Raw genomic sequence first — 22,541 nt, forward strand, 5'->3', positions numbered from 1 at the left:
TTGTTGTTGTTGAATTTGGCATATCCCTATTTTCTTTAGATTTTTAAACAATTTATTTAAGTATAGTTGATTTACAAACACTGTGTTAATTTCTTCTGTACAGCAAAGTGATTCAGTTGTACATATGTTTACATTCTTTATATGTCAAACCTAAAGGAAATCAGTCCTGAATATTCATTGGAAAGACTGATGCTGAAGCTGAAACTCCAATACTTTGGTCACCTGATGCGAAGAACCGACTCACTGGAAAAGATCATGATGCTGGGAAAGATTGAAGGTGGGAGGAGAAGGGGACAACAGAGGATGAGATGATTGAATGGCATCACCAACTCAATGGACATGAGTTTGAGCAAGCTCCGAGAGCTGGTGATGGACAGGGAAGCCTGGCGTGCTGCAGTCCATGGGGTCGCAAAGAGCCAGACATGACTGAGCAACTGAACTGAACTGAAGAGAACATTCTTTCTCATATTCTTTTCCAATATAGCATATCACAGGATAGTGAATATAATTCCCTGTGCTATACAGTAGGACCTTGTCGTTAAGTATCTTTATCATTCCTATACATTTCTCTATAAATACCAAGGAAACAACAAAAAGATGCCCAAGGAAGCAGGATGGGAGGAACAGTCAGCAAGAATGAGATTCCAACACTGCTGTGGGGGCCTCACGGGAGAACCCTCTCCTCTGCATCGTCTCAAGCTTGCATCCTTCATCTCGCCTTCTGTTCACAGCCAAGTTTCTAGGAATAGCCATCTGCATGTGTTTCCTCTGCTTCCTCACCTCCCACTCATTCCTCATTCCATAAAATCTAGATTTCACCCCCCAAACTGCTGAAACTGCACCTATGACCTCCTAGCTGTCAGATACAAGCAAATGCTTTTCATTCCTTATGGAGCAGCTTTGAATATGTAACAACAGGCAGACTTTAAGAAATGTTCTATTTATGTTTCCCTTTCTAAAAATTAATCTAAGCTCCCTTTCCCACTAGATAGGGAGGAAATCCAATTTCTGCCATTACTGAAGTTCTCTTTCTGGGACCTGGGTCAGCAAGATTCCAGAGAGTTTTAGATAGCACGCAACACTGAGGGTGGGGTCTTTGGTTCCCTCGAGTCTGGAGTGATCTGCTTTTTGTCCACTGCAAATGCTCCCATCAGGGATGGATGGCCCCCCTGCTTCTGTTCTAGGCTGGGCGTGGGGGTGCTGTCTAGACTAGTTGAACTGGCTTCCCCCTCGGTGGACACTGCACCTGTCATGTGCCCACTGGTCCTAAGTGGGGAGACCTTGGGCCCCACCGCTCTCGAGTCCACAGGCCTCAGTTCACTTCTCCATCCCTCCGGACGCCATCTTCTCGCTAACAGGTCCGCTCTCAATTTTGCAGCCTCCTTGGAGCCCTTCCTCTGCTCTAAAACAAGCCAACTCCTTTTGAGCCCCTAAGGGGACATGGATATCCTTGATCTCCAAGCTCAAATGTCCCTTGAGCAGGGGAAAGGTGAACTATCTCCCACTGACCTATACACTCAGTAGATTAGCTCTTAGAACTTGCCTTGCTTGCTCTCTGAGGTCCAGAACAATCTCCTCTCCTCCAAAGCCTCTCCTCCTTTGAATTCTGTGAACATGCTTCCTGAGTCTTCCTTCTTTCTCCTGACTATTCTTTCTTAGTCCTCTTTGTTCTATCTGCCCCTAAATCAATGGTTCTTTTTTCCTTTTTTTCTCCTAAAAGTACTTTGAAAGATTATACACTCTCTCTGTACCTTTTGAAGTTGACATTTTTAAAAATGTTATCTTAAGTCTAAATGGGCTTCCCTGGTGGCTCAGTGGTAAAGAAATTGCCTGCAATGTGGGAGATGCTGGTTCGATCCCCGGGTCAGGAAGATCCCCTGGAGAAGGAATGGCAACCCACTCCAGAATTCTTGCCTGGAGAATCCCATGGACAGAGGAGCCTGGTGGGTTACAGTCCATGGGGTCCCAAGAGTTGAACACGATTGAGTGACTTTCACTTCACTTCACTTAGCGACTAAACAACGACAACAACTCTAAATAGCTGCAACAATGAGTTTTCTAATCTAGCATAAATACAAGTGTTTTCACATAAAGCTGTTATAATCATTCTTCTAAATAAATCTAATGAAATCTACAAAATACAGTGATTTCTTACAACCCACTATCATCATATTTTTAAATATTTGAACAATCTCTTTTTTAACAGATAGCATTTTATATGTTTTTCCCCCCTTTGATAACACATTTCCTTTCCCAAAGAATTTTTCCTTAATACACTTTACACTTTACAGCCTTTTACTGATCACTTTCTTACTTCTCTGGCAAAAAAAGTGTAAATTAAAATTTGCTGTGTTTCCCATAGCCACAAGCCTCTAAGTGTTAAAGATTTCTCTTGTGATTTCATTGAATTTGTTGCAGTGATTTCCAAGAATAATATTAATAAATTTAATGGACATAATTATAAGATAAACTATTCTGAAGGTTCAGTTCAATTTCAATGGGTTTGTTAGCCTTATGCAGCATTTACTATCATTAATGATATAGAAGATTAGGTGTTTTGACCTTTTGAATAGTTAATATTTTGAATAGTTAATATTCATTGAAGAATACTTTGGACTATTTCACTATTTATGTCCAGGTTCATTGTATGACTGTGAATACTTTATGAAATATATACTTTTTTATATGTATATTGTTCTTTGATGAAATATGGAAAAGCATAGTTATATTGGTTTACAGTACAATTTGTGTAATTATTTTTTTACTAAGATCTAGAGTGAATATCGGAGAAGGCAATGGCAACCCACTCCAGTACTCTTGCCTGGAAACTCCCATGGATGGAGGAGCCTGGTGGGCTGCAGTCCATGGGGTCGCGAAGAGTCGGACACGACTGAGCGACTTCATTTTCACTTTTCACTTTCACGCATTGGAGAAGGAAATGGCAACCCACTCCAGCGTTCTTGCCTGGAGAATCCCAAAGATGGAGGAGCCCAGTGGGCTGCCGTCTACGGGGTCACACAGAGTCGGACACGACTAAAGTGACTTAGCAGCAGCAGCAGAGTGAATATAAAATACATAGAACCAAAAAGGCAAAAAAGAAAAAAGACTTCTGAGCTGAGTTGTCATTACAATAATTATTGATACATAATTGATCAAAACAATAAAAATATTATAAATTTGATATTTAATAGAAAAGTAAACTTTTCCCACAATTTCACTGAAGTATAATTTTCATCCATAAATGATTCATCCATTTTAAGTGTACATTTTGATGAATTTAGACTATTGTGTTCAATTATGTAACCAACATCACAATCAAAATCAAAATCTAAAACATTTTCTTAACTCCAAAATTTCCGTCTTGCCTCTTTGCAGACAATCGCCAACTCTTGCCCCTAACCCTGCTAAGTCGCTTCAGTCATGTCTGACTCTATGCGACCCCATAGACCGCAGCCCACCAGGCTCCCCCGTCCCTGGGATTCTCCAGGCAAGAGTACTGGAGTGGGTTGCCATTTCCTTCTCCAATGCGTGAAAGTGAAAAGTGAAAGTGAAGTCGCTCAGTCATGTCCGATTCTTAGCGACCCCATGGACTGCAGCCCACCAGGCTCCTCCGTCCATGGGATTTTCCAGGCAAGAGTACTGGAGTGTGGTGCCATTGCCTTGCCCCTAACCCTAGGCAGCCACTAATCTGCACTCTGTGATTATTTTTGCCAGTTGCTATGGTCTGAATGTTGTTATCTCTGCCAATCCAGATTTTGAAGTCCTGATGCCCATATAATAGTATTGAAAGATGGGGCCTTGGACTTTCCTAGTGGTCCAGTGATTAAGAATCTGCCTGCCAACGTAGGAGACACAGGTTGAGTCCCTGCTCTGGGAAGATCCCACATGCCTGAGGGCAACCAAGCCCGTGAGCCACAACTACCAAGCCTGTGCTCTAGGGACCATGCAACATAACAAGAGAAGCCACCACAGTGAGAAGGCCGGGAACCACAGCTAGAAAGTGGCCCCTGCTTGCCGCACCTAGAGAAAGCCCTCAGGCAGCAGTGAGGACCCAGTGCAGCCAAAATAAGTAAATAAATAAATAAATAAAAAATCAAAACAAAAGTGACCTCAGCAACGAATTTATGGGTATGTTGATGTTCAGTCACTAAGTCATGTCCGATTCTCTGATACCCCATGGACTGCAACACGTTAGGCTTCCCTGTCCCTCACTATCTTTTGGAGTTTGCTCAAATTCATGTTCATTGAATGCTATCTAACCATCTCGTCCTCTGCTGCCCTCTTCTCCTTTTGCTTTCAATCTTTCCCAGCATCAGGGATTTTCCAGTGAGTCGGCTCTTCTCATCAGGTGGCCGCTGATACTGGAGGTTCAGATTCAGCATCCATCCTTCCCGTGAATATTCAGGGTTGACTTCTTTCAGGGTATAATATTAAAAAAAGGGAAAAAAAAAAAAGGTGGGGTCTCTGGTTAGGCATTATATCATGAGGATGGAATCCTAATGATGGGGATAGTACCCTTATAAAATATACCCCAGAGAGCTCTCTTGACCCTTCCACCCTGTAAGGACATAGTAAGTGCCATTTATGGACCAGGAACTATGCTCTTAGCAGACCAGAATCTGCTGACACCTCGATCTTAGACTTCCCATCCTCCAATACTGTGAGAAATAAAGTTGTTGGTAGTAAAGCACCCAGTCCATGGTATTTTGCTATAGCAGCCTGAACAGACTACGACAGAAAGGCGTCTCTTAATTTATGCAACCAGAGATATGTATTTCTGTGCTCTGCTCCCCCAGTGTAGTCATCTGTCGGTAAATATGACTTGTCACCAGAATGAGACAGAGTTCAGGGTTAATTCCATCCCTATTTTTCACTTTTACAGATGGAAGCTTTGAGAAACCTTTTTCACATACATAAATGGATGGGAAAAGAAAAGCTGTTTTTCGTTGTTGTTTTTTTTTAATAGCAATGTCTCTCAAATCTTTGAACTCTTTTTTCGTTGTACCCCAAATTGCAGAGTTATCTATAATCACAAATCACTTGTGATGGCTTAACAGCTAACTACTCAGTGAGGTTGACAGCTTCAATTCTGCTAACATACAGGGTTGGAGGCCACTTTTCTGGCAGAGGGTTTGTTACTTAGTCAGTAGAGTCATTCACGTCCTCAGAAATAGTGCCAACAGTATTTCCAGCTGCCTCTTTGTTTGACACCCCTGAGGTTTTTCACCCTCCAGGGTAATGTAACATGGTGCGGTAAAGACTGTGCCTTTCTTTTGGAAAGTAGAAGAAAGGCGATTGTGAAAAAATGAGAAAGGAGACCCTCTCCCCCACTCACCAACCACCCCCCCACCACCATCACAGATTTAGGAATGGAAGCTGGGGATCTATAAATGGAATCCCCTTAAAACATCCATACTCTTGCATCTCTTCGAAAGTCTTCACTAGGAGGAATTTATCCTAGTTTCAAGACCTCTGACGTTAAAAAAAAAGATATGGGCTTCCGGAGTGACTCACGGTAAAGAATCTGCCTGCAATGCAGGAGACCCAGGTTTGGTTCCTGGGTTGGGAAGGTCCCCTGGAGAAGGGAATGGCTACCCATTCCAGTATTCTTGCCTGGAGAATTCCATGAACAGAGGAGCCTAGAGGGCTACTGTCCACGTGGTTTCAAAGAGTCAGACATGATGGAGCAACTAACACATCACAAAAACCTCTGCCATAAACCACTAGCATTAGTTTGGGTTCAGCCTCAAGCCATATCTTCACCTCTTCTAACACTGCATACTCTCCTTATGTGACCTCAGCTACATCTTTGGCTTCAGCTGCCATAGAGAGGCTGAAAACTGCCAAATGCCTCCTCTCAGCTCAAACTCCTATCCTTTGTCTAAAAAGCATATATTCAATTGGTTCTTCAATATCTTCAGTTTTCACTTAGGTTTGATTAGCTTTCTTATATGTATCAGTTCAGTTCAGTTCAGTCACTCAGTTGTGATCGATTCTTTGTGACCCCATGGACTGCAGCACGCCAGGCTTCCCTATCCATCACCAACACCCAAAGCTTACTCAAACTCATGCCCATCAAGTCAGTGATGCCATCCAACCATCTCATCCTCTGTTGTCCCCTTCTCCTCCTGCCTTCAATCTTTCCCAGCATCAGGGTCTTTTCCAATGATTCAGTTCTTCACATCAGGTGGCCAAAGTATTGGCGTTTCAGCTTCAACATCAGTCCCTCCAATGAACACCCAGGACTGATCTCCTTTAGGATTGACTGGTTGGATCTCCTTGCAGGCCAAAGGACTCAAGAGTCTTCTCCAACACCACAGTTCAAAAGCATCAATTCTTCAGCACTCAGCTTTCTTTATAGTCCAACTCTCACATCCATACATGACTACTAGAAAAACCATAGCTTTGACTAGACAGACCTTTGTTGGCAAAGTAGTGTCTCTGCTTTTAAATATGCTGCCTAGGTTGGTCACAGCTTTTCTTCCAAGGAGTAAGCATCTTTTAATTTCATGGCTGCAGTCACTATGAGCAGTGATTTTGGAGCCCAGGAAAATAAAGTCTGCCACTGTTTCCATTGTTTCCCCATCTATTTGCCATGAAGTGATGGGACCAGATGCCATGATCTTAGTTTTCTGAATGTTGAGTTTTAAGCCAACTTTTTCACTCTTCTCTTTCACTTTCATCAAGAAGCTCTTTAGTTCTTCTTTGCTTTCTGCCATAAGGTGGTGTCATCTGCATATCTGAGGTTATTGATATTTCTCCAATATCTGACAATCTTGATTCCAGCTTGTGCTTCATCCAGCCCAGCATTTCTCATCATGTACTCTGCATATAAGTTAAATAAGCAGGGTGACAATATACAGCCTTGACGTACTCCTTTCCCAATTTGGAACCAGTCTATTGTTCCGTGTCCAGTTCTAACTGTTGTTTCTTGACCTGCATACAGATTTCTCAGGAGGCAGGTCAGGTGGTCTGGTATTCCCAACTCTTGAAGATGTTTGTTGTGGTCCACAGTTTGTTGTGATCCACATAGTAAAAGGCTTTGGCATAGTCAATAAAGCAGAAGTAGACATTTTTCTGGAACTCTCTTGCTTTTTCCATGATCCAACGGATGTTGGCAATTTGATCTCTGGTTCCTCTGCCTTTTCTAAATCCAGCTTGAAAATCTGAAAGGTCATGGTTCATGTACTGTTGAAACCTGGCTTGGAGAATTTTGAGCATTACTTTGCTAGCGTGTGAGATGAGTGCAATTGTGCAGCAGTTTGAGCATTCTTTGGCATTGCCTTTTTTGGGATTGGAATGAAAACAGACCTTTTCCTGTCCTGTGGCCACTGCTGAGTTTCCCAAATTTGCTGGCATATTGAGTGCAGCACTTTCACAACTTCATCTTTCAGGATTTGAAATAGCTCAACTGGAATTCCATCATCTCCACTAGCTTTGTTCATAGTGATGCTTCCTAAGGCCCACTTGACTTCGCATTCCAGGATGTCTGGCTCTAGACATATCCTATCCTAGAATTATGAAAAAATATTCAATTCCATAAACTGGACAGGAAACAAAGTAGTTAGTATTTTTCTATCACTTTACTGTCTATAAAGTGCTTTCATCTATAGACATGTGTGTATAGTATAAAGTAAATAAAGTACACCTGTGACTCAGACAGTAAACACTTACACTGTACAGATAAGGAAACTAAGACTGAGAGGTAGAGTGAAAAGTCAAGTATTGGGTTGGCCAAAAAGTTCGTTTGGGTTTTTCCCTAACATCGTACAGAAAACTCAAAAGACTTTTTGGCCAACCCCATATATTCAGAAAAACAAAGGAAAGAAAAGATTTATTCTCTACATTGATTTGGTTGGAGAGAAGTTACTTAAATAAAAATATTAAAAATTAGCACAAGTAACCAAACAACTACTCAAGTAGATGATACAAAGGATAATTTTCCACTAGTTTTCATTTGTAAAGTAGTACAGATTTATAATTTACATAAAAGCACCGTATCTCATTTCCTCATGGAAATACAAAAAAAGTAAAATTGGTTGGCTGGAAAATAAGTAAATTAGCCCACAGTCTCTAAGACCCTAAACAATCTGATTAACAACTATCAATGATTAAATGGTTGTTTAGCCAGAACAGAGGTGAGATGTGTCATTTCCTTGGCTTCCTTCCAACAGTTTAATTCCATACAAAGGAAAAAAGTAAGGTTTTCCCATTTTTTATTGTGTTTTCGACACAGTCATTTGCTGAATGTACGTTTCCTGTCCTGAGTAAGGGGTTTGTGGATTGTGGGGAAAAACAACATCTTCAGCTCCACACATCTTGAACAAGTGTTGTTTATAACAAACCAAAGGGCCTCAGGGGAGTTCTTTGAATTTTTGTTCAACCTAGAAAACACGATTTCATATGATTCTGAGATGGTGGTCAAGCAGTGATCAACCAGGTCTTCGAAAATATACTTCTTTTTTTTCTATAGTTGTTCCCTTCTCATCTTTGGATCTTATTTATCATTATCTGAGATATCTGTACTACTTATCTTTATTGTTTTATTGTGGTGGTGGTTTAGTTGCTAAGTCCTGTCCAACTCTTACAACCCCATGGACTGTAGCATGCCAGGCTCTTCTGCCCAGGGGGACTCTCTAGGCAAAAATACTGGAGTGGGTTGCCATTTCCCTCTCCAGGGGGTCTTCCCAATCCAAGAATTGAACCCAGGTCTCCTGCATCACAGGCCGATTCTTTACCGACTGAGCTATGAGGGAAGCCCTAGCTCCTTACTGTTTTATCTTCACACATAAATCTAACCTTGCGTTTCCTTAGTCATATTTATTACTCTCAGTTTCATCTCACTGTTTGTACATTTGTGGACTTTGGATATATAACACCAAGCTTCTGTTGGCTGATAACGAGTGAGGTCTCCTCTATCACTGCATGTTTTATCTGACAAGGACATGCTGAGGTAAGAATGCAGCCAGCCAATGAGCAGGGGGAGGCTAGCTCTGAGCACAGTAGACGCACTCCAGTCCAACCCGTGTAAAGTTATACTTCTTACTTCATGCTTCTGAAATCTTTGACTCCACTTTTAAATTGGAAATGTTGGTGGAAACACAGCTTCAATTTTAAAGGAGCCAAGAGGAAACGGAAGGTCTCCAGGACACTCTGAGTGCAAGTGTTCCCAGTTCCATCTCTGGAAGCGGAGCTGCTTCTATTGCTTCCAGACGAGCTAGTAATGGGTCCTTTAAGGGACCTTGGAATTCACAGGGCTGAGGGGGCTGTGGCCAAAGTGTGAACTATGCTCCACACCAATGTCCTCAATTCTGTTGCCCTGCCAACCTCAGTGGCACCCAAAGTACACAAAATATTACCAATGTCACTGAATATAATAACTTAAAACATTTTATAATGACAAAGCAATGCTTTTTTGTAAAAAATTCAAACAGAACAGTGATTTGGAGAATAAAAGACAAAGTTCCACTTAATATAGCTCCTTCCTGCTTAGCAATTTATTGTTAAGGGTGTGAGGGGAATCATACATATCTTATCTATTTATGTGCATTTACTGCTTCCCTGGTGGCTCAGAGGTTAAAGCATCTGCCTACAATGAGGCAGACCTGGGTTCCATCCTTGGGTTGGGAAGATCCCTTGGAGAAGGAAATGGCAACCCACTCCAGTATTCTTGCCTGGAAAATCCCATGGACAGAGGAGCCTGGTGGGTTGCAAAGAGTTGAACACAACAGAGCGACTTCACTTTCACATACATGTGCACACACACACCAGCCTATTGCTTTCAAAAACCTAAATGGTATACCATTTATAGTGCTCTGTGATTTAAAATTTTCATTTAATAATTCACTTTCAGTTCAGTTCAGTTGTTCAGTCATGTCCAACTCTTTGCAACCCCATGGACTGCAGCACACCAGGCCCCCCTGTCCATTGCCAACTTCTGGATTTTACTTAACTCATGTCCATTGAGTCAGTGATGCCATCCAACCATCTCATCCTCTGTCGTCCCCTTCTCCTCCTGCCCTCAATCTTTCCCAGCATCAGGGTTTTTTCCAATGAGTCAGTTCTTCACATCAGGTGGCCAAAGTATTGGAGTTTCAGCTTCAACATCAGTCCTTCCAATGAATATTCAAGACTGATTTCCTTTAGAATTGACTGGTTGGATCTCCTTGCAGTCCAAGGGACTCTCAAGACTCTTCGCCAACACCACAGTTCAAAAGCATCAATTCTTCGGCACTCAGCCTTCTTTACAGTCCAACTCTCACATCCATACATGACTACTGGAAAAACCATAGCTTTGTCTAGACAGACCTTTGTTGGCAAAGTAATATCTCTGCTTTTTAATATGCTGTCTAGGTTGGTCATAACTTTTATTCCAAGGAGCAAGCATCTTTTAATTTCATGGCTGCAGTCACCATCTGCAGTGATTTTGGAGCCCAAAAAAATAAAGTCTGTCACTGTTTCCACTGTTTCCCCATCTATTTGCCATGAAGTGATGGGACCAGATGCCATGATCTTAGTTTTTGAATGTTGAGTTTTAAGCCAACTTTTTCACTCTCCTCTTTCACTTTCTTCAAGAAGCTCTTTAGTTCTTCGTCACTTTCTGCCATAAGGTTGGTGTCATCTGTATCTGAGGTTATTGATATTTCTCCCAGCAATCTTGATTTCAGATTGTGCTTCATCCAGCCCAGTGTTTCTCATGATGTACCCTGTTCAGTTCAGTTCAGTTCAGTTCAGTCGCTCAGTCGTGTCCAACTCTTTGTGACCCCATGAATCGCAGCACGCCACGCCCCCCTACCCATCACCAATTCCCGGAGTTCACCCAGACTCACGTCCAATGAGTCAGTAACGCCATCCAGCCATCTCATCCTCTGTCGTCCCCTTCTCCTCCTGCCCCCAATCACTCCCAGCATCAGGGTCTTTTCCAATGAGTCAACTCTTCACATGAGGTGGCCAAAGTACTGCAGTTTCAGCTTTAGCATCATTCCTTCCAAAGAAATCCCAGGACTGATCTCCTTCAGAATGGACTGGTTGGATCTCCTTGCAGTCCAAGGGACTCTCAAGAGTCTTCTCCAACACCACAGTTCAAAAGCATCAATTCTTCGGCGCTCAGCCCTCTTCACAGTCCAACTCTCACATCCATACATGACCACAGAAAAAACCATAGCCTTGACTAGACGAACCTTTGTTGGCAAAGTAATGTCTCTGCTTTTCAATGTGATATCTAGGTTGGTCATAACTTTCCTTCCAAGGAGTAAGTGTCTTTTAATTTCATGGCTGCAGTCACCATCTGTAGTGATTTTGGAGCCCCCCAAAATAAAGTCTGACACTGTTTCCACTGTTTCCCCATCTATTTCCCATGAAGTGATGGGACCGGATGCCATGATCTTCGTTTTCTGAATGTTGAGCTTTAAGCCAACTTTGTCACTCTCCACTTTCACTTTCATCAAGAGGCTTTTTAGTTCCTCTTCACTTTCTGCCATAAGGGTGGTGTCATCTGCATATCTGAGGTTATTGATATTTCTCCTGGCAATCTTGATTCCAGCTTGTGCTTCTTCCAGTCCAGCGTTTCTCATGATGTACTCTGCATAGAAGTTAAATAAGCAGGGTGACAATATACAGCCTCGATGTACTCCTTTTCCTATTTGGAACCAGTCTATTGTTCCATGTCCAGTTCTACCTGTTGCTTCCTGACCTGCATACAAATTTCTCAAGAGGCAGATCAAGTGGTCTGGGATTCACATCTCTTTCAGAATTTTCCACAGTTTATTGTGATCCACACAGTCAAAGGCTTTGGCATAGTCAAGAAAGCAGAAATAGATGTTTTTCTGGAACTCTCTTGCTTTTTCCATGATCCAGCGGATGTTGGCAATTTGATCTCTGGTTCCTCTGCCTTTTCTAAAACCAGCTTGAACATCAGGAAGTTCACGGTTCACATATTGCTGAAGCCTGGCTTGGACAATTTTGAGCATTACTTTACTAGCATGTGAGATGAGTGCAATTGTGCGGTAGTTTGAGCATTCTTTGGCATTGCCTTTCTTTGGGATTGGAATGAAAACGGACCTTTTCCAGTCCTGTGGCCACTGCTGAGTTTTCCAAATTTGCTGGCAGATTGAGTGCAGCACTTTCACAGCATCATCTTTCAGGATTTGAAATAGCTCCACTGGAATTCCATCACCTCCACTAGCTTTCTTTGTAGTGATGCTTTCTAAGGCCCACTTGACTTCACATTCCAGGATGTCTGGCTCTAGGTGAGTGATCACACCATCGTGATTATCTGGGTCGTGAAGATCTTTTTTGTATAGTTCTTCTGTGTATTCTTGTCACCTCTTCTTTATATCTTCTGCTTCTGTTAGGTCCATAGCATTTCTGCCCTTTATCGAGCCCATCTTTGCATGAAATGTTCCCTTGGTATCTCTAATTTTCTTGAAGAGATCTCTAGTCTTTCCCATTCTGTTGTTTTCCTCTGTATATAAGTTAAATAAGCAGGGTGACAATATACAGCCTTGACGTACTCCTTTCCCAATTTGGAACCAGTCTACTGTTCCACGTTCAGTTCTAACTATTGCTTCTTGACCTGCATACAGATTTCTCAAGAGGCAGGTCAGGTGGTCTGATATTTCCATCCTTTTCAGAATTTTCCACAGTTTGATGTGATCCACATAGTAAAAGGCTTTGGCATAGTCAATAAAGCAGAAGTAGATATTTTTCTGGAACTCCTGCTTTTTCGATGATCCAACGGATGTTGGCAATTTGATCTCTGGTTTCTCTGCCTTTTCTAAATCCAGCTTGAACATCTGGAAGTTCACAGTTCACATACTGTTGAAGCTTGGCTTGGAGAACTTTGAGCATTACTTTACTAGCATGTGAGATGAGTGCAATTGTGTGTTAGTTTGAGCATTCTTTGGCATTTGAGCTCATTTTATGCCATTACACATAGATTGACTTCATTTTTTTTAGGAGATGCATAATATTTCAGATGTGCTACAACTTACAATCCTCTGTTGGTAGATATTTAGGTTATTTTCAATAAGTTTTGCAAACAAAAGGACAAGAGATACCCTTGTACATAATTTTGTTCACATCTGCCAGGATTTCTTAGAATAGATTAAAAAAAAGAATCACTGGGCTACTGGATACTCACCAAAGATAATCATACATATTTCAAGCTGAGAGAGGTCGTGCCAGTGTTGGGAGAGACCTGGTCTCCACACTGAGGGTGTGTCTTAGTCCATTTGTGTTGCTTTAACAAAAATACCATAGACTGTGCAACTTAAACAATAACAATTATATCTCACAGCTATGGAGTCTGAAAGTCCAAGATCAAGACACTGGCAGATTCAGTGTCTGGTGAGGGCCCACTTCCTGGCTCATAGACAGCTGTCTTCTCCCTGTGTCTTCCCGTGGCAGGAGGAGTGAGAGCTTTCTGAGAACTCTTTGTAAGAGCATTAACCCCACTGATGTAGGCTCCACTCTCATGATCTAATCACCTCCCAAAGGCCCCACCTTTAAATACCATCTCTTTTGTGGATTAGATTCCAACACAGAAATTTGGGGAGCAGGACTGTCCTACAGACCACAGGACACTTTGTATTCCTGACTCTACTAATTAAAAGCCAGTAGCATCCTATACTGGAGAAGGAAATGGCAACCCACTCCAGTATTCTTGCCTGGAGAATCCCATGGATGACAGATGAGCCTGGCAGGCTACAGACCATGGGGTTGCAAGGGTCAGATATGACTTAGCGACTAGATCATGATCAGTATCCTATATTAGTTTCCAATTGCTGAAAAACCAATCACTCTGAACTTAGCATCCTAAAACAAATATCCACTTATTGATGTTATCACACAGATTCTGTAGCTCAGGAACCTGGGAGCAGCTTGGCTGGGTGCTCCAGGCTCAGGGTCTCTCATGAGCCTGCAGTCAAGGTGTGAGCTGACTGAACTGGAGGGCCAGGTTCCAAGTTCATGCACACAGCCGGTTTGCAGGAGGCTTCAGCCCCTCATCATGTGAACCTCTTCCTAGAGCTGTTCACAGTAGGGTTTCCACAGATCAAGTGGAGAGAAAGACAGAGAGATAGAACAGGATGGGGAGAAAGGAGAGAGGAAGCCCAAGACAGAGGCCATGTTACCTTTCCTAACCTTATCTCAGAATGATTGGCCCTCACTTTTTTTTTAATTGGAGTATAATTGCTTTACAATGTTGTGTTAATTTCTGCTGGACAACAAACTGAATCAGATATATCTCCTCCCTCTTGGACCCCCCTCCCACCAACCCTCAACCACTATGGAGAATAGTATGGAGGTTCCTTAAAGAACTAAAAATAGAGGTACCTTATGATGCAGCAACCCTCTCCTGGGCATTTACCCTGAGGAAACCATAATTCAAAAAGACACATGCACCCCAATGCTCACTGCAGCCCTATTTACAATAGCCAGGACAAGGAAGCAACCTAAGTGTCCATCGACTGATGAATGGCCCTCATGTTTGTAGATGGTCACACAGATCAATCTTGCTGCAATACTGGGGAGGAGGTGCCTAGAGAGCTAGGGGTCGGTGGGGGCTAACTGGGAAGCTGGTTGCCATATACCTATCACCCCTGTGAGAGCAGAAATTCCACACATACCCAAGCCCCGCTCCTCTTCCCAGTTAAGCACAACCAACTCATTTTATGATGGGAAACTGAGCAGAGAGGGAGGGGGACCTGCTGAGACTCTAGAGCTCATTAGAGGCAGGGGCCCTGCACTGTCTGCCTCATGCTAAATGCATTTGCAGACAATCTTTGGAAATCATTTGTGTTTTAGTTGTACTCCTCCGTTTTAAATAAAGAAAGAAATTATGGTAATAATTATGTATTTACGTTAGCAGCAGATTCTCCCCCCTTGATTTCAGTATTTCTTCATCCTGAATAAAGTAAGCTTCCAATTTAAAACTCCTCTCCAATTCTCAAGTGCGGTTAAAACTCAGCTTGGTGCTATCGTTTTTCATATTTTCCAAACAGGAATTAGAAATGCTTTTTTTGTATGTCAAAGAACTGCTGATCTTGCAAAGAGCTCTTTAAGTGGGGTGGGAGAACTTAGGAAGATGTGAACAGTGCTGAAGGGTCCAGGGTTCTACAGCCATTTGTCCTTTGACCCTCCTAACAATTCCGGAGGTGAGCTTTGCTGTTCCTTATTTGCCAGCAGGGGAAACTCATACTCAGAAAGATCAAGCGACAGTGAAGTGACAGACCCAGGATGAAATCGGGTCTGCATGAACTTAATCTCTGCTCCTGCATGATTAGGACTGAACTCTTCAGACTAACAATGACAACACCACCAACAACAAAAAGAATAGAAATTAGTTCTTTAAGAAGACTAAAAGAAGAAAGTCCAGAGAAACCCAAAAGGATTATCATCCTCAAAGATGAAGGAAATAATCACTTTACCTCCCAGGAATGGATTGTGTACCAAAGCCTTTCCCCAAAATTGATAATGAAATTTACAAAAAGATGTGATGAGTAAGTGACTCTGGGTTTTTGAACAGCTGGGGGGCAGGTGCATTATCTAGACACAAACACAGCAGGACATCACATTGTAAAAATTTAGAACAAGCAACAACCTGGATACAGACTGAATCATCCTAAGTGCCAACGCCCGCCCTTAGTTTGATTGGTCCAGATCTATCAGATCGCTGAGCCTTACTTACCTAATCTACCAGCATTTTGAGTTCCACATTTATCCTAGCCCTACTAAATGTCTAAAACTGATAATAGCTACTATTACCAAACACCAGCTATGTATCAGGCAGCTTGAGGCATTTTAGCTACATAACTTCATTTAATCATCATAACACTTCTCTACAGATGAGAAACACAAGTGATTGAATAACTTCCCAATGTTAAAGCTAGTGAGAGCATCACCAAATGCTAAATTGTCTGACTTCTACACCCATACTCCTTGCACGCTGACTCCTATAAGGGCTTTAATGTGGAAAGGTTGACACAGACATTTTTTTTGACAGTTATTGTTGTTCAGTTGCTAAGTCGTGTCCAGCTCTTTGTGACTCCATGGACTATAGCCCTATAAGCACCTCTCCATCCACGGGATTCTCCAGGCAAGAATACTGGAGTGGGTTGCCATGCCCTTCTACAGGGAATCTTCCTGATCCAGGTATTGAAGCCACGTTTCCTTCACCTCCTGCATTACAGGAGGATTCTTTACCCACTGAGCCACCTGGGAAGCCATTAGTGGGTATAGTGAACACTCAATGAATAAATGTTGTTATCTGATACTTTTGCCATCATATTTGAGATGCAGCATTAGACGGTCTCTTCTAAATAATGGATAGGGGATATAAAATAAACTCTGTCAAAAAGGAAAAATATCACCAGAGATATCATGACAATTACCCAAATGATGGGAAGTATGCTCAAAATCAAAATAACAAAACAAGAGAAATCTAAACCATATAAATAGATTTTCTACTATTAACACCAATAGCAGCAATTTTATTTCAGCAAAACAATACCATCTGTCATACAGAATGTCAATTTCTATTTTTTGAGTTTTGTAGTTCTGCTTGTACTTAATATGTTTGGATTTTATAGTTGTAGAAGAGCTATAAATACAGGTTTATAGCTTATCTTAAATATTACAATGTATGTATTATCAAAAGTCTTTCTGTTATCAATGACAAAACCCAAACCAACCTATCTTCATTCTTCATATCCTGTCTGTAATCAGTGTCTTGGACTAAGATTTTATAGCCATCTCTTCCCCTATACCTCCCAATGAAATTTAGGCATTGCCCAATATTCTTCCCTTAGTTCTCTTTTCTTCCATTTGGGGAATTCATCCACTCATGCAGCTATGATTGTGAAACAACATCCTTAACCTCTGTATTACCATTCACTATCTCTTCAGACCCACATTTCTGACTGCCTGATGGACATCTCTACCTCCTGTTAAACGTAACACTAAGGAATTTTCCCTGACCATCTCTCCCCCCCTCTCTCTTTAAAGTAATATATTTTAACTGTAATTCATTAAGATCATTGTCTTTCCTCTTGGGTTCCTCTCCATCCTCCTTCCCCTTGCACAGATACATTGGAAAGCTATGGCATTTTGGATTCCAGCTAAGGGGAAGTTAGTTGACTTAGGGATACATCTTATTGGGTTTGGTGGGATCCCTTGTGGTTCACAATCACTTGGGTGTATGGTTGTTATCAGCCTCCCTAGTGTAGGAATGGCTTCCAGGAATATTTCTTACTATACATTAGGCTGATTCACCCAGAAAGCATGTCTTGGTATGAAAGTGTCCTACTGCACCAGGCCCTGAAAGCATACCGATAGTGAAAGAGAAATAAGTTTGAAATATGCAATCAGTTCTCAGTGAAGCCCAGTCAGAAAAGAAGGCCTTTGCTTCTGACTCCTTGAGTACTTCCCTGGTGGCTCAGAGGGTAAAGCATCTGCCTTCAATGCAGGGGACCTGGATTTGATCCCTGGGTGGGGAAGATCCCCTGGAAAAGGAAATGGCAACCCACTCCAGTATTCTTGCCTGGAAAACCCCATGGATGGAGAAGCCTGGTGGGCTACAGTCCATGGAGTCACAAAGAGTCAGACATGACTGAGTGACTTCCCTTTCACTTTCTCTTTCTAACTCCTAAAGAGTTAGCAGGATTCAACAACATGGCAAAGACCCTTTTAGACATAGTGCTTCTTTTTTTTCCTTTTTTGATGGGAATCACATGAAATAGAACGATCATAAATTCTGTATTAGAAACTGTAATAGAACTACAAAGAACTACAAAGAGCAAGGACATCTGTAACAACCCAGATATGAAAAAAGCTATCATATTTCCAGAATTAAAAATCTATAAAATGAAATGAGATAATCTGCAAAACAAGATAATAAGAAAAATCTGTGAAGACTGTTTTGCCTTGTACAAGATCTTATTTGATCTCTGTTGCATAAATAAAGAGACTATATTTCCCCCAGTTTTCAAATAAGACCCAAATAAGTTGCTCAAGCTTGAACTGGCACCTGACTTCCTCCTTTCTTACTGTACAGAAGGAACCTCTGCCCTTGGCCAGCTGGTCTACCAACCTGGCCTCGGCTCGTCTTGTTAGCCCACAGTGGGGAAAGGGCCCATCTCACATCCCTGTCTGCTGTCAGCTCTGCTCTGCTCACCACGACTGACTGCTGGGCACACAGATTGGAAGACAATCTGAACGATGCTGAAGTGCCAGGGGGCATGTCTGCTGCTTCCGGGGTCCTGCCAATCAACCTAGAGAGGTTTTCTTACCCTTGATGTCTTACCATGTTTCGCATTGATAGGTGACTTCTGCTAGGAAAACTTTTTCTCCCAAGTTTTTATTTTAAAAATATCTCTCCTACAGCAAAGTGAAAGAATAGTACAAGAATAGCTGTATATGCCCAGCCCCACCCTTGAGTCTGCTGTGTCCACACAGAGGAGGCGCTTGCCCCCCCAACCATGCCTCACACAGCTGTCCCTCAGAAACAAGCAGTGGCTGTCCATCCACATCACCTCCATCCCCCTGCCCCTCACCCCCATGATGATCACTGTACAATTTTTTTATTCACAAATTTGTGCCCCTTTCTCCTCCAGCCTTCACTTTGGGATTGGTGACTTATTTGTCTGGCTTCTTGGAGGCATCTCTGCGAGTTTGTCCTCAGGTGGTCTTCATGGATGTCTTTCAAAAAATGGTTATTTTATATGATTTATGATGGAATTTATTCTAATAAATCTCCTATCATGTGGCTTCCCTTCCTTCTATATGGGCTTCCCTGGTGGCTCAGATAGTAAAGAATCTGCCTGCAATGCAAGAGACCTGGGTTCAATCCCTGGGTCAGAAAGATCCCCTGGAGGAGGAAATGGCAACCCACTTCAGTATTCTTGCCTGGAGAATTCCATGGACAGAGGAGCCTGGAGGGCAACAGTCCATGGGGTCACAAAGAGACATGACTGAGCGACTAACACTATTACACTATCATCATGCAAAAAAATAAAAGAAAAAAGAATAGCTGTATACTTGTCACCAGATTCAAAGAGTCATTAACATTTTGCCACATTTGCCCTCTCCCTCTCTCCTCACCCCTCCTTCTCCCGCTCCCCTCTTCTCCCTCCTCCTTCTTCTTCCCCTTTACCTTTCTCTCTTTTATTTGAAAATAAGTTGCAGATATTGGGGCATTTCACCCTTAAGTCTTAGTATCTTCTAAAAACAAAGACATTGGACTTCCTTGGTGGTGCAGTGGTTAAGAATCCACCTGCCGATACAGGGGACATGGGTTCGATCCCTAGTCTGGGAAGATCCCACATGCAGCAGGGCAACTAAGCCCATGTGCCACAACAACTGAAGCCTGCCACCCTAGACCCTGTGCGCCACAATAAGAGAAGCCACCACAACGGAATGCCAAGCACTGCAGTAAAGAGTAGCTCCCACTCACTGCAACTAGGGAAAGCGTATGCACAACAACAAAGACCCAGAGCAGCCAAAAAGAAAGAAAGAAAGAAAATGATCTCAGTTCTTTTCCTCACGGTCACTAGTTACTGAATAAAATATGTTTTCACAGCTTTAACTAATATTCCCCTTTGTCTTTAACAGTGGATTGAACTGGAACACCATGAATGCCTACTGATACCTCCATTTCTCATGCAGGATCATATTTAACTCCATTCCACGTTACTTCTCCCCCACTACAATGAGAGCTTTAGGTCACCCCCACACAATTAAAACATTGACTCAACTGCTGTGTCCTACAACACGCACAAGAGAGGTTCACGTGATGACCCCAATATTACTCTCAATTACTAGCCTAACACATACACTCTTGCAGGTCTTCTCCTCATAGAATATATCCTACTAGTCAGAGCATGGGGCTTCCTTGGTGGCTCTGTGATAAAGAACCACCTGCCAATGCAGGAGACATGAGTTTGATTCCTGGGTCCAGAAGATCCCCTGGAAAAGGAAATGGCAACCCACTCCAGTATTCTTGCCTGGGGAATTCCATGTGCAGCTCATGGGGTCATAAAGAGCCAGACACGACTGAGCAATTGAGCAGGAGCACAAATCAGAGCACAAGGTTCAAATGTTACATGTAGTTCTTATCTGTGTTGTTACACCATCAATTTGCTAACCACATAGATCCTTTTATTTCTGTTCACATTCAGCTTCAAGGGTTTTTTAAAATTCCTCTTAGATTTAATTTGATGTGTTAAATACTTATGACCTCAAAGAAGTGAAAACTATTACTCTCATCTGTATCCCTTCCACTCCACTCACACCTACGCTCTACAGGTAATCTTCATTTGTTTCTGGCTTACCTGTCCTGTGATTCTGGTGGAAACAAGCAAACACACACATACTCATCTCCCCACAAACTTTTTTTTTTTTACTTAAATGGTACCATGCTTTATATATTCTTTTCCACATTGCTTTTTCACTTAATGATACAGCTTATAAATCCTTACACATCAGTTCATACAGATTCAGTCATTCTTTTTTATAGCTGCACAATACTCCATAACATGACTGTTCCATGATGGATTCAACCAGTCTCTTATGGACAAGAACTTTGGTTGTGCTTTCAGGGTTTCACTATTATAAAAATTCCACAATCAATAACGTTTTTCATGTGGCATTCTGCATCTGGGAGGTTGTTTCAGAATAAATTAGTCTAAGCTGAGTTGCTGGATCAAAGGGCATGCAGACCTTCTGACACCTTCATTTCAGTTTAGTGAGACCCATTGATGTTTATTAAATGTTACAAAGTCCTCCTCCTTAGTTGTTAAGCTGCTTTGAACTCTTGCCAGCAATGCCTGAAAGTACTTCAGTTCTCTGTAGAAACTGACATATAAAGAAACGTACCTGTTATAGGTGCCTGAGAGTGGAGGGTTTATTCTATGGGCTTTGTCATCACCAGAAAGCCTTCCTACCATGAGTCTTCTGAGTTTGTATGTAGAATAAGACTGAAGTGAGACTTACTGCCTGCAATAGAGGCTGCAAAGAACAATAAAACCTTGGCATCATGGGTTAAACACACATTCACACACACACTTCTGACACATGCTACAACATAGATGAGCCTTGAAAACACTATGGCAAGTGAAATAAGCCAGACACAGAAATATAAATACATATGATTTTACCATATAAGGTTCTTAAATTTTAAGAACCTTAAAATTTAAGGTTGGATGTGAGATATGGACTGTGAAGAAGGCTGAGTGCTGAAGAATTGATGCTTTTGAACTGTGGTGTTGGAGAAGACTCTTGAGAGTCCCTTGGACTGCAAGGAGATCAAACCAGTCCATCCTAAAGGAGATCAGCCCTGGGATTTCTTTGAAAGGAATGATGCTGAAGCTGAAACTCCAGTACTTTGGCCACCTCATGCGAACAGTTGACTCATTGGAAAAGACTCTGATGCTGGGAGGGATTGGGGGCAGGAGGAGAAGGGGACGACAGAGGATGAGATGGCTGGATGGCATCACCGACTCGATGGACGTGAGTCTGAGTGAACTCCGGGAGTTGGTGATGGACAGGGAGGCCTGGTGTGCTGCGATTCATGGGGTCACAAAGAGCTGGACACGACTGAGCGACTGAACCGAACTGAACTGAACTGGGGTGGCCTGAAAGAATTTTACTTGCAAGAGGACTGGGAACTCATTGAAAAGGAAGAAAGACCCAGGCACCAGGGAGCTGATCCAGAAACAAAGTCTGGCTCTGAACAGGGGAAGAGCGATTTTCCAATTCAGGGAGGGGCCCATAGAGTACACTCTCCCCTTCATCTTCGAGTACACTCTCCCTTTAGCGTCCTTATAGCCCTTCCTGCAATTATAGCGAAAGATGTATTTAATGCCTGTAGCTGCCACACACTCCAAACTGCATGAGCACACCTGTCTTAGTCCATACCAGCTGCTGTAACAGAACACCATAACCTGGGATCTTATCAACAACACGTATTTACTTCTCACAGTTCTAGAGGCTGGGAAATCCAAGGTCAAGACATCTGCAAATTCACAAACTCCCTGACTTCAGTAGTATCAAAAGCAAGCCACAGTAATCAAAATAGCATGGTACAGTCATAAAACAGACACGTGGATCAGTGGAGGAGAGTAGAGAGCTCAGAAATAAATCCATGCACTTGTGGTCAACTAATCTATGACAAAGGAGGCAAGAATACACAATGCAAAAAACAGTCTCTTCAATAAGTGGTGCTGGGAAAACTGGACAGCTGCATGTAAAGGAATGAAATTAGAACACTCTCTAACACCATACACAGAAATAAACTCAAAACGGATTAAAGACCTAAAATGTAAGACTGAATACTATAAAACTCCTAGAAGAAAACACAGACAGAACACTCTTTGCCACAAATCAGAGCAGTATCTTTTAAGATCTATCTTATAAACTTTAGAAAATAAAAGCAAAAATAAGCAAATGGGACCCAATTAAACTTAAAAGCTCTTGCTCAGCAAAGGAAACCACTAACAAAACAAAAAGACAACCTATTGAATGGGAGAAAATATCTGTAAATGATA

General features: G+C 42.1%; 1 long non-coding RNA gene across 1 annotated transcript in view; it reads right to left on the reverse strand.

The window, feature by feature from the left end:
- LOC129626210 (uncharacterized) overlaps positions 1–22,541 on the reverse strand; it is a 36,493-nt gene that overhangs the window by 6,794 nt on the left and 7,158 nt on the right. The window contains exon 2 of the long non-coding RNA XR_008701828.1: positions 20,872–21,003. This is a non-coding gene — a long non-coding RNA (uncharacterized LOC129626210). The remainder of the gene's footprint in view (positions 1–20,871; positions 21,004–22,541) is intronic.

The sequence above is a fragment of the Bubalus kerabau genome, chromosome 13 (assembly GCF_029407905.1).
Source record: "Bubalus kerabau isolate K-KA32 ecotype Philippines breed swamp buffalo chromosome 13, PCC_UOA_SB_1v2, whole genome shotgun sequence".
NCBI classification, from domain to species: domain Eukaryota; kingdom Metazoa; phylum Chordata; class Mammalia; order Artiodactyla; family Bovidae; genus Bubalus; species Bubalus kerabau.